Below are 12,815 nucleotides of genomic sequence, written 5' to 3'. Positions count from 1 at the left end.
AGGACCCTGAGATCATGACCTGAACTGGTCAGATGCTTAGCCAACTGAGCCATCCAGATGGCCCCAGAGGCCTGGAAATCCAACATCATTCTTAGGCTTTCTCAGTATCACTTCTTTAACCAGAGAACAGGTACTTGGTCATAGTTATTTCTAAATTTAGGCTTCCATTCTCAGTTTTGAAGTATAGCTACTGTGCATAGTTGATTAAAGATCTATACTGTTTAGTTATCAAGTAAAAGGGGGCAAATTGATGAAGGTAAGGGAAGAAAATTGATGATCTAAACAATTCTCTTATCTATGTCAGCAGATATAGCAGAAAGCCTCTTTTCTCAGAAAAGAATTTATGCATATGCATAAATGTCTGCCCAAAAACTTGCTGAAGATCTCAGAGTCCCATGTCCAAATGTGACAAATCCACAAGAGAGAGTCTGAAGGATAATTATACCAATTGCGTGTCTCATCCATGAAAGAAACAATGGCTCAGGGTCTGAAGAGAAGAACATCTGAATGAAGGTCTGCTCGGATTTTCTACAGAATGTGAACCAAGCAGCTGAATGAAGTGACCTATTGGGTATGATATCTTGGGATCACTCATTTGCACTTTGGATGATGTCTATCAAAATTTTATTTGATGATGTCTATCAAAAATTTCACTTTTTCATCTAGACCGTGACTAATCAAGAAATCCAGTTATACCTTAAAACTGCTCTTATTTCAATATACAATATTGAACATAAAATATAAATAATATATGTAGAAAAGTTAGTTTTCTTATTTTTTTAAAAGATTTTATTTATTTATTTGACAGAGAGAGATCACAAGTAGGCAAAGACGCAGGCAGAGAGAGAGGAAGGGAAGCCGACCCCCTGCTGAGCAGAGAGCCCGATGCAGGACTTGATCCCAGGACCCTGAGATCATGACCTGAGCCGAAGGCAGCGGCTTAACCAACTGAGCCACCCAGATGCCCTAGTTTTCTTATTTTTATGAAGCTCTTTTAAGAAAAGATTTATTTATTTTAGAGGGGGAGAGCATGAGCTGGGGGAGGGGTACAGGGAGAGGAGGAGAAGTTGACTCTCCACTGAGTGCGGAGCCTGATGCAGGGCTTAATCTCAGGATCCTGAGATCTTGACCTGAGCAGAAACCAAGAATCAGATACTCAAGTGACTGAGTTATCCAGGTGTCCCTTATGAAGCTATTTTTTTGTGATTAAAAACGCATAACTCAAACTTGAAGTTCAAAAAATTATTTATGAAGAATATTATTTTCTATTCTGTAGCATGCCTTTTTAAAAAAATTTTTATTTGCCAGCATGAGTGCAAACCAGAATTATTTTAGAAATGCAATTTTATGTTGTGCTGATTAAGTCAAACTGCACGCTGTGATCTTCTTGTGTCCTTTTACTATCTTTATCCTCTGACATGATTTTAGATACTGATGAAATATAGCCTTGCTGAAAACAGCATCAACATTTCTGAATAATGAATCAATCCTGTCCTGATTTGCAACTTGGGCATGTTGGTGACATTAATTATCATACGTCTTCAAACTCTGAAGATGACTGTGGTATAGCTTCCTGCCTTTTCAAACACAGCAGCCATCAATTTAGACAAAATACAGACATAATTATGGCCCTAAACCCCAGAAAGGATGGTAAATTTCCCTTATGACTGAGCACTTGGACAATATTCCAAGTGAAGACCTAGGCCTACTAAACTTAAATAGCTACCTTTTGTGGGGGCTGTTCCTTGCCCCATTCCGTACCCCACAGAGAACACATATTTTGACATCAGAGAGAGGGTATTCTATAGCAAAAGGTCCAATATTAGCTTAGTTTGTGTAAACTAATACCTTCCTTGACTACATGTTATCATTGAGATACTGATTTATGTTTTCTAACTTTGACAGTGTTTTAATTTTATTTTTTAAAGGTTTTATTTATTTATTTGACAGACAGAGATCACAAGTAGGCAAAGAGGCAGGCAGAGAGAGAGGAGAAAGCATGTTCTCTGCTGAGCGAGAGCCCAATGTGGGGCTCGATCCTGGGATCCTGGGATCATGACCCAAGCTGAAGGCAGAGGCTTTAACCCACTGAGCCACCCAGGAGCCCCGACAGTGTTTTGATTTTAAATGGGAATAATTTACTTTACATTGTTCTTTGATATAGTATAGTCTAGATATAGACTGTGCTTGTGATGTGAATTTGGTATATTTTTCCCTGTCCAGTGATTTGGTGTCTGCATCTTTCTTTGCCAGCCTTCTCTTGTTACCATCCCCACATAAGAACAGAGGAAGGCTATAGTCCCAGCAGAGATGGACAACTCATTAATTCTTGGAAGGTAGTAACAGAAGGAGTAGCAGCAGAAGGGGCACCCAGGTGGCTCAGTCAGTTAAGCGTCAAACTCTTGATTTCAGCTTGGGTCCTGATCTCAGGGTCATGAGATTGAGTGCCGCCTCAGGCTCTATGCTGGAGCCTGCTTGAGATTCTCTCTCCCTTTCCCTTTGCCCTATCCTTCCCTTCCCTCCCATCAGCTCTCTCCCTCTCTTAAAAAAGAAAAAGGAATAGCAGCAGGTGGCAGAGGTTGAAAGAAGAGCATGGAGTCAGCAGACTGGAAAATACTACCATGTGGATTCACTCAGCAGTATCTACCATGTGAATCATAACAGAACTAGGTTCTAGGATATTTAGGTATAATTAACTTTTCTGTAGGGAAAGGGAAAAATATTATAGGCATAATAATAACTAAAGCACTTACAGTTCTTTTTGGTTTACAAAGTATTTTCACAAGCGTACTTTTGTTTGATTCTTACAATAACTCTGTGAGGTAGGCATAAAAGGCATTATTATATTCATCTCTTTGCCACAGAAATGACGGAGGTTTGGGAAAGTTAAATGAAGTTAGCATCAGATCTCATAAGTACATGGCTCAGTTCCACAAGACTGTGCCCATTTCAGATGCCAATTGCAAGTTCTGGGCCTCCCACACTTCTGGCTGACTGGCTATAAATCAGAGGTTTCCATGATCTCCTTCTCAGTTTTGATAATTTGCTAGAACTGTTCATAGAACTTTAGGAAGGCACTTTACTTATTGGCTTATTATAAAGGATAGAGCATAGTAATGGCCAAATGGAAGATGTGTAGGAGAAGGTATGGAGGGGAGGGATACTGGAGCTTCCATGTCCTCTCTGGGTATATCAACCTCCCAGTATCTCAATTTGTTCACTAATCTGGAATGTCTTTGAACCCTGTCATTTAGTGCTATTTATGGAGGTTCCATTATTAAGTCATTGGCCATTGGTGATTAACTCAATCTCCACCCCACTCCCATTCTTAGAGGTCAGGGGCTAAGAATGGTTCATAATAAACTAGAGGATAAAGTCCTGTGAACAGTTCTAGCAAATTATCAAGCCTGAGGAGGAGGTCAAGGGAAAGAACAGAAGAACACTAATTCAAAAGGGATTATATGCACCCCTATGTTTATAGTAGAATCATTTACAATAGCCAAGATATGGAAGCAGCCCAAGTGTTCATCAATTGGTAAATGGATAAGAAGATGTGGTATAATATATAACAGAATATTATTCAGCCAGGAAAAAAAAAAAAGAAATCTTGACATTTGCAATGACACAGATGGAGCTACATACAATGCTAAGTGAAATTCAGAGAAAGACAAAATGCCATATGATTTCACTGATATGGGAATTTAAAAACAAAACAAATGAGAACAGGAAAAAACCTAAGAAAGAGAGAGAGAGAGATCAAGAAGCAGACTCTTAATTATAGAGAACAAACTGATGGTTACCAGAGGGGAGGTGGATGGGGATAGGTGGTGGGGATTAAGGAGTGCACAGGTTGTTATGAGCACCCGGTGATGTATGGAACTGTTCAATTACTATATTGTACACCTGAAACAAATGTAACATTGTATGTTAACTAGCTGGAATTAAAATAAAAACTAAAAAAAAAGTTTATTCAAAGCATGACTTAGCATGCTTTGGTCTTTCTGGTGACCAGCACCCATCCTGAAGGTGTCTAGGAGCCTCAGCCATCTCATTAGCATACAAAAGGCACTCTTGTCCCTCTGGAGATACCAAAGATTTTAGAAGCGGTGTGCCAGGAAACAAGGGCAAAGACAAAATGTGTATTTCTTATTATCACAGGTATAAAAGATTTCTCTATTATCTCTTAGAACTGCATGTGAATCTACAATTATAGCCAAATGAAAAGCTTAAAAAAATCCATTTGTCACTTGGGATTTGTAATACATTTCAATGAGAATCACTGATGCAGGCTTTAATGAGGGAAGGAAGATGGCAGAGAGTAAGGGACCCATTTCATCTGGGCCCTTGAATTCAGCTAGATAACTATCAAATCATTCTGCACACCTGTGAATTCAACCTGAGGTTTAAGAAAAAAAATTGCTGCAATTCTACAAACAGAGAAATGGCTGCTTTGTGCAAGATAGGCAGTGCGGAGACATGAATATGAAGCGATATGTGGGAAGAAAACCATAGACGGGGAGGGCACCTCTGTCAGCTGGCTACCATAAAGTCATGTAGCAATGGAGCACAAAATCAGAACTTTTAGAAGTCTGGTCCTGTGAGGGACATATCTGCCTCAAAGGTGCTTAGGTGGTAAAATGGGCCAGAATCTAGGTGGGACAGTGTGGTCTCAGGATCCCAGGGTCACGGAAGGAACGGGGGTGCTTAAGTGCAGAATTACCAAGCATTCCAGAGGGAAAGCTGGCTGCAATTAGTGAGCTTGGAGCTGGCCTCTCAGCTAGGAGTTGCTATAAACTGCAAACTATGGCAGGATCTGGCCTCTGCTTTCCAAGCAGAGGCTCAGCAAGCAGTAACTGCTGTGAGATCTGGCTCCTTCTCCCATGAGGAGTGGTGTGGGTGCACACAGGATCATGCAAACACTCACTGAGCAGAGGCCCAGTGAGCCTTGGGGCTGCGGTAAGACTCTCCTCCTTCCCCTGAGAAGACTGACACAGGTGTGCACTGTAGGAGTCTGCAGAGTTTGGCGCAGACAAAAGAGACTGACTACTTTTCCCCAACGGTGCACTGAAGAGTGGAGGCCACCACCGTACAGCTCCAGAGCTGGATATCAGGGTGCTGCCATTTTTTTTTAACCTTTTTTATCATCCTCTTAAGCAGTGGCAAAAGACTTCAGGATGTAAAAACCACATAGAGCAACCTGAAGCAGCTTACACTGAGCCCAGGCCCCTGGCAAGGGGTGGTACAACCCTGCCCAGGCAAAGACACTGGAGAATCAGTGCAACAGGCCCCTCCTTGAGAAGACCAGAAGGGTCCTCAAGTGAATACCAAGTTTATAGGGCACTCAGAACCAAAAAGCTCCTGTGCTAGAGGTTTTTTTGCATGAGTCTTTAGTCTTCAGTTTAAAGTTTTCTTTTTCTTTTTTTTTCCTTTTCAACTAGTTTACTTTGATCAACTCTTTGTTTTTAAGTCTTTTTAAAAATTTTTATTTTTACATCTAGATTTTATAAATATATTCTGCACCTTTGGCTTCTTTTCACTGTGTTCAATTCAAAAATATGTATATGTTATACATGTAATATATAAATGCTATATATAATTATTATATATACTATATTATATGCATATTATAATTAACATATATATAATACATATAAGTTTTGCTTTCTTTACAATTTTGGGATTTAGTGTCTTTTAACAAACAAATCAAAACACACGTAGGATCAAGTGGATCACCTGTTTTATCCACCTATGAGATTATATTCTCTCTTCCCCTTTTTGTTTTTCTTTTTCTTTTCATTTTTGGTTTCTGACCTCTTTGGATTTGTCTAGTGTGCATTTCACTTGGGTTGTAGTTGATATTTTTGGTTTTGTCCTCTTGTTCATCCATTCTCCTCTGGGCAAAATGACTAGACAGAGGAATTCACAACAAAATAAAGAACCAGAGGTAATACTCTGCCACAGATCTAACTGATATGGATATAAGTATAATATTAGAGCTATATTTCAGGATAGTGACTATAAAGTTACTTCCTGGGCTTGAATAAAGCATAAAAGACACTAGAGAATCTCTTAGTGCATTAAAAAATCTAATCAGGACAAAATTTAAAGTGCTTTAACTGAGAGGCAGTCTAAAATGGATCAGGTAGGGTAACTGAGGTAGAAGAGAATCAGTGATAAAGAAGACAAGATGATGGAAAGGAAGGAAGCTGAGAAAAAGAGCAAGAAACAACTAATGGACCATGATGGAAGTTTTGAGAAATCAGTGATGCCATAAAGTGAAACAATTTTAGAATTATTGGCATCCTAGAAAAAGAAGAGAGAGAGGGAAGAAGGTATATTTGAGCAAATCATAGCTGAGAACTTCCCTAATCTGTGGAAGGAAACAGGCATTTAAGTCTAGGAGGTAGAGAGAACACTCCCCTCAAAATCAATAAAAATAGATCAACACCCCAACATACAACAATGAAACTTGCAAATATTGGTGATAAAGAGAAAATCCCGAAAGCAGCACTAGATAAGAACTCCTTAACTTACAAGGGTAGGAACATTAAATGGCAGCAGAGCTATCCACAGAGACCTGGCAAGCCAGAAATGGCTGGCAGGATATATTCAGGGAACTAACTGAGAAAAACATAAAGTCAATAACACTTTATCCAGCAGGGCTGTCATTCAGAATGGATGGAGAGATAAAGAGCTTCTAGGACAAACAGAAACTAAAAGAATTTGTGATCACTAAACCAGCCCTGAAATAAATAATAAAACAGATCCTAAAAGTGAAGAGAGTGCGAAAAAGTAACACAGAACCGAAAGAAACAGACAATATACAGAAACAGGGACTTTACAGGTATACAATGGCACTAAAGTCATATCTTTCAATAGTTACTCTGAATGTAAATGGGCTAAGTGCTCTATTTAAAAGACACAGGGTATCAGACTGGATAAAAAAGTAAGAACCATCCATATGCTATCTACAAGAGACTCATTTTAGACCCAAAGGCATTTCCAGATTGAAAGTGAGGAGTGGAGAGCAATTTATCATGCTAACAGACATCAAAGGAAGCTGGGGTAGCAATCCTTATATCAGACAAATTAGACTTCAAACCACAGCCTGTAGTAATGGATGAAGAGAGGCACTATATAATACTTACAAGATCTATCCAACAAGAAGATCTAACAATTATAAATATTTATGCTCCTAACTTGGGAACAGCCAAATATATAAGCCAATTAATAATAAAATTAAAGAAGCACATCGATAATGCTACAATAATAGCAGGGTACTTTAACACCCCACTCACAGCAATGGAAAGATCATTTAAGCAGGAGATTAACGAGGAAACAAGAGCTTTAAGTGACACCCTGGACCAGGAGGACTTCACAGATTAAATATATAGAGCATCCCATCTTAAAGCAAGAGAATACACATTTTTCTCGAGTGCACATGGAATATTTTCCAGAACAGATCATGTACTAGATCACAAATCTGGTGTCAACCAGTAGCAAAAGACTGGATTATTCCATGCATATTTTTCAAACCATAATGCTTTGAAACTTGAACTCAATTACAAGAGGTAATTTGGAAGGAACTTAAATATTTGGAGGTTAAAGAGCATCCTACTAACACATAGATCAACAGAACAGAATAGAGAGCCCAGAAATAGACCCTCAACTCTATGGTTAACTCATCTTTGACAAAGCAGGAAAGAATGTCCAATGGAAAAAAGACAGTCTCTTCAACAAATGGTGTTGGGAAAATTGGACAGCCACATGCAGAAAAATGAAACTGGACTATTTCCTTACACCACACATGAAAATAGACTCAAAATGGATGAAGGACCTCAATGTGAGAAAGTAATCCATCAAAATCCTTGAGGAGAATATGGGCAGCTACCTCTTCAACCTCAGCCTCAGCAACTTCTTCCTAGGAACATCGCCAAAGGCAAGGGAAGCAAGGGCAAAAATGAACTATTGGGACTTCATCAAGATCAAAAGCTTTTGCACAGCAAGGGAAACAGTTAACAAAACCAAAGACAACTGACAGAATGGGAGAAGATATTTGCAAATAACATATCAGATAAAGAGCTAGTATCCAAAATCTATAAAGAGCTTCACAAACTCAACACCCAAAGAATAAATAATCCAATCAAGAAATGGGCTGAAGACATGAACAGACATTTCTGCAAAGAAGACATCCAGATGGCCAACAGACATGTGAAAAAGTGCTCCACATCCCTCGGCATCAGGGAAATACAAATCAAAACCACAATGAGATACCACCCCATACCAGTCAGAATGGCTAAAATGAACAAGTCAGGAAATGACAGATGCTGGCAAGGATACAGAGAAAGGGGAACCCTCCTACACCATTGGTGGGAATGCAAGCTAGAATATCCATTCTGGAAAACAGCATGGAGGTTCCTCAAAAAGTTGAAAAATAGAGCTACCCTACGACCCAACAATTGCACTACTGGTCTGAAGGGGCACATGCACCCAAATGTTTATAGCAGCAATGTCCACAATAGCCAAACTATGGAAAGAACCTAGATGTCCATCAACAGAGAAATGGATTAAGAAGATGTATATATATATATACATATATACATATATGTATATGTATATATATATATATATATATATATATATATAGTGGAATACTATGCAGCCATCAAAAGAAATGAAATCCTGCCATTTGTGACAATGTGGATGGCACTAGAGGGTATTATGCTGAGCGAAATAAGTCAATCGGAGAAAGACAACTATCATATGATCTCCCTGATATGAGGAAGTGGAGATGCAACGTGGGGGGGCTTGGGGGGTAGGAAAAGAATAAATGAAAAACGATGGGATCAGGAGGGAGACAAACCATAAGAGACTCTTAATCTCACAAAACAAAACAAGGGTGGCCAGGGGTAGGGGGGTAGGGAGAGGGTGGTGGGGTTATGGACATTGGAAAGGGTATGTGCTATGGTGAGTGCTGTGAAGTGTGTAAACCTGGCGATTCACAGACCTGTACCCCTGTGGCTAATAATACATTATATGTTTATAAAAAAATAAAAATAAAAAAGAGCATCCTACTAAAGAATAAATGGATCAACCAGGAAATTAAAGAATTTAAAAAATTCATGAAAGCAAATGAAAATGAAAACACAATAGTTCAAGACCTTTGGTATGCAGCAAAGGAAGCCCTATGAAGGAAGTACATAGCAATACAAGACTTTCTAAAAAAAAATTAGAAAAGCCTCATATACATGAGCTAACCATATACCTAAAGGAGCTGGAGAAAGAACAGCAAATAAAGTCAAAACCAGCAGAAGAGAAATAATGAGGATTACAGCAGAAACCAATGGAAAGGAAACCAAAAGAACACTGAAACTATAAGCTGGTTCTTTGAAAGAACTGACAATATCAATAAACCCCTAGCCAGACTTATCAAAAAGAAAAGATTAATAAGATCCTGAGTAAAAGAGGAGAGATCACATCCAACACCAAGGAAATATAAACAACTTTAAGAACATATTATGAGTAACTATATGCCAACAAAAAATTATGCAATCTGGAAGAAATGGATGCATTTCTAGAGACATAGAAATTACCAAAGCTGAAATAGGAAGAAATAGAAAATATGAATAGATCTTGAACTGAAAAGAAAATTTAAATAGTAATCAAAAATCTCCAACAAACAAGAGTCCAGGGTCGGATGGCTTCCCAGAGAATTCTACAAAATATTTATTTTATTTTTTAAGAGTTTATTTATTTATTTGAGAGACAGAGATCACAGGCAGGCAGAGAGTGAGAGGGAAACTGCTGAGCAGAGAGCCTGATGCAGGGCTCGATCCCAGGACCCTGAGATCATGACCTGAGCCAAAGGTAGAGGCTTTAACCCACTGAGCCACTCAGGTGCCACTCCACCAAACATTTAAAGAAGGATTAATACCTATTCTTCTGAAGGTGTTTCTAATGAAGAATTGGAGGGAAAACTTCAAAACTCTTTTTATGAGGCCAGTATTACCTTGATCTTAAAACCAGACAAAGACCCCACCAAAAAGGAGAATTACAGACCAATATTCCTAATGAGCTGGATGCAAAAATTCTTACCAAGATACTAGCCAATAGGCTCCAACAATACATTAGTAGGACTATTCATCAAGACCAAGTGGGATTTACTCCTGGGCTGCAAGGGTGATTCAACTATTGCAAATCAGTTGATGTGATATAGTGCATTAATAAAAGAAAGGACAAGAACCATATCATCTGCTCAACAGATGCAGAAAAAGCATTTGACAAAACACAGCATCCTTTCTTGATTAAAACTCTCCAAAGTGTAGGAATCAAGGGAACATACCTCAATATCAGAAAAGTCATCTACAAAAAGCCTACAGTGTGTATCTTTCTCAATGGGGAAAAACTGAAAGCTTTTCTTCTAAGACCAGGAACACAACAGGATGCCCACTCTCACCACATTGCTCAACACAGCCTTAGAAGTTCTAGCCTTAGCAGTCAGACAACAAAAAAGAAATAAGAGGCATTCACATTGGCAAAGAAGAAATTAAACTCTCACTCTTTACAGATAACACGACACTCTGTGTGGAAAACCCAAACGACTCTACCCCCAAATTAACAGAACTCATACAGGAATTCAACAACATGGCAGGATATAAAATCAATGTACAGAAATCAGGTGTATTTCTATAACAATGAGACTGAAGAAAGGGAAATTAAGGAATAAATCTCATTTACAATTGCACCAAAACCCATAAGATACCTAGGAATAAAACCAAAGAGGTAACCAAAGAGATAAAGGATCTAAACCTACAGAACACTTATGAAAGAAGCTGAGGAAGACACAGAGAAATGGAAAAATATTCCATACTCATGGATTGGAAGAACAAATATTGTTAAAATGTCTATGCTACCCAGAGCGATTTACATACATATTCAATGCAATCCCTACCAAAATACCATCGACATTTTTCACAGAGCTGGAACAAATAATCCTGAAATTTGTATGGAACCAGGAAAGACAATGAATACCAGAAGAATGTTGAAAAAGAAAACCAAAGCTGGTGGCATCACAATGCTGGACTTAAAGCTATATTACAAAGCTGTAATCATCAAGACAGTATGGTACTAGCATAAAAACAGACACATAGAGCAATGGAACACAATGAAGAACCCAAATATGGAATTTCAACTCTATGGCAACTAGTCTTTGACAAAGCAGGAAAGAAAATCCAATGGAAAAAGGGTAGTCTCTTCAATAAATGGTGCTGGGAAAACTGGACAGTCTCATGCAGAAGAATGAAACTGGACCATTTCCTTACACCATACACAAAAATAAACTCAAAATGGAGAAAATACCGGGGCACCTGGGTGGCTCAGTGTGTTAAGCCGCTGCCTTCGGCTCAGGTCATGATCTCAGGGTCCTGGGATCAAGTCCCGCATTGGGCTCTCTGTTCAGCAGGGAGCCTGCTTCCTCCTCTCTCTCTCTGCCTGCCTCTCTGCCTACTTGTGATCTCTGTCTGTCAAATAAATAAATAAAAAAAATCTTTAAAAAAATGGAGAAAATACCTAAATGTGACATAGGAATAAATCAAAATCCTAGAGGAGAACACAGGCAGCAACCCTCTTTGACATCAGCTGTAGCAACTTCTTGCTAGACATTATCTCCAAAGGCAAGGAAATAAAAGCAAAAATGAACTATTGGGACTTCATCAAGATAAAAAGCTTTTGCACAGCAAAGGAAACAGTTAACAAAACTAAAAGGAAACCTACAGAATGGGAGAAGATATTTGCAAATGACATATCAGATGTCATACCAAAAAAAAAAAAAAAATCCAGTTAAGAAATGGGCTGAAGATGGTGGGGAGGAGTCAAGATGGAGGAGAAGTAGCAGGCTGAGGCTGCTTCAGCTAGCCGGAGATCAGCTAGATAGCTTATCTAAAGATTGCAAACACCTGAAAATCCATCAGCAGATCGAAGAGAAGAAGAACAGCAATTCTGGAAACAGAAAAACAACCACTTTCTGAAAGGTAGGACCAGCGGAGAAGTGAATCCAAAGCGACGGGAAGATAGACCCCAGGGGGAGGGGCCGGCTCCCGGCAAGCGGCGGAGCAACCACACACAAAATCAGGACTTTTAAAAGTCTTTTCCGCTGAGGGACATCGCTCCAGAGGCTAAACCAGGGCGAAGCCCACGCGGGGTCAGCGTGGCTTCAGGTCCCGCAGGGTCACAGAAGGATCGGGGGTGTCTGAGTGTCGCAGAGCTTGCGGGTATTGGAACGGGAAAGCCAGCTACAGAGACAGAGCCCACCGTAAGCTCACAGCTCGGTGTTACCTTGAACCGGTCGCAGGCTCGGTGAGCTCGGAGCGCGGCCGGAGGTCAGGCAGACGGGAGTAACTGGGTGCTGTTCTCTGAGGGCGCACTGAGGAGTGGGGCCCTGGGCTCTCGGCTCCTCCGGGCCGGAGACCAGGAGGCCGCCATTTGTATTCTCGTCCTCTGGAACTCTACGGAAAGCGCTCAGGGAACAAAAGCTCCTGAAAGCAAACCCGAGCGGATTACTCACCCCGGCCCTGGGTAAGGGCAGTGTAATTCCTTGAGAATCACTTGAGAATCACTACAACAGGCCCCTCCCCCAGAAGATCAACAACAAATCCAGCTGAGACCAAGTTCACCTACCAAGGAGTGCGGTTTCAATACCAAGGAGAGCAGCAGAATTCCAGAGGAGGAGAAAGCCAAGCACGGAACTCATGGCTTTTTCCCTGTGATTTTTTTTAGTCTTGCAGTTAATTTAATTTTTTTCTTTTTCATTTTTTGTT

The sequence above is a fragment of the Mustela lutreola genome, chromosome 1, assembly GCF_030435805.1.
Source record: "Mustela lutreola isolate mMusLut2 chromosome 1, mMusLut2.pri, whole genome shotgun sequence".
Classification (NCBI taxonomy): domain Eukaryota; kingdom Metazoa; phylum Chordata; class Mammalia; order Carnivora; family Mustelidae; genus Mustela; species Mustela lutreola.
This window is presented reverse-complemented; position numbering follows the sequence as displayed.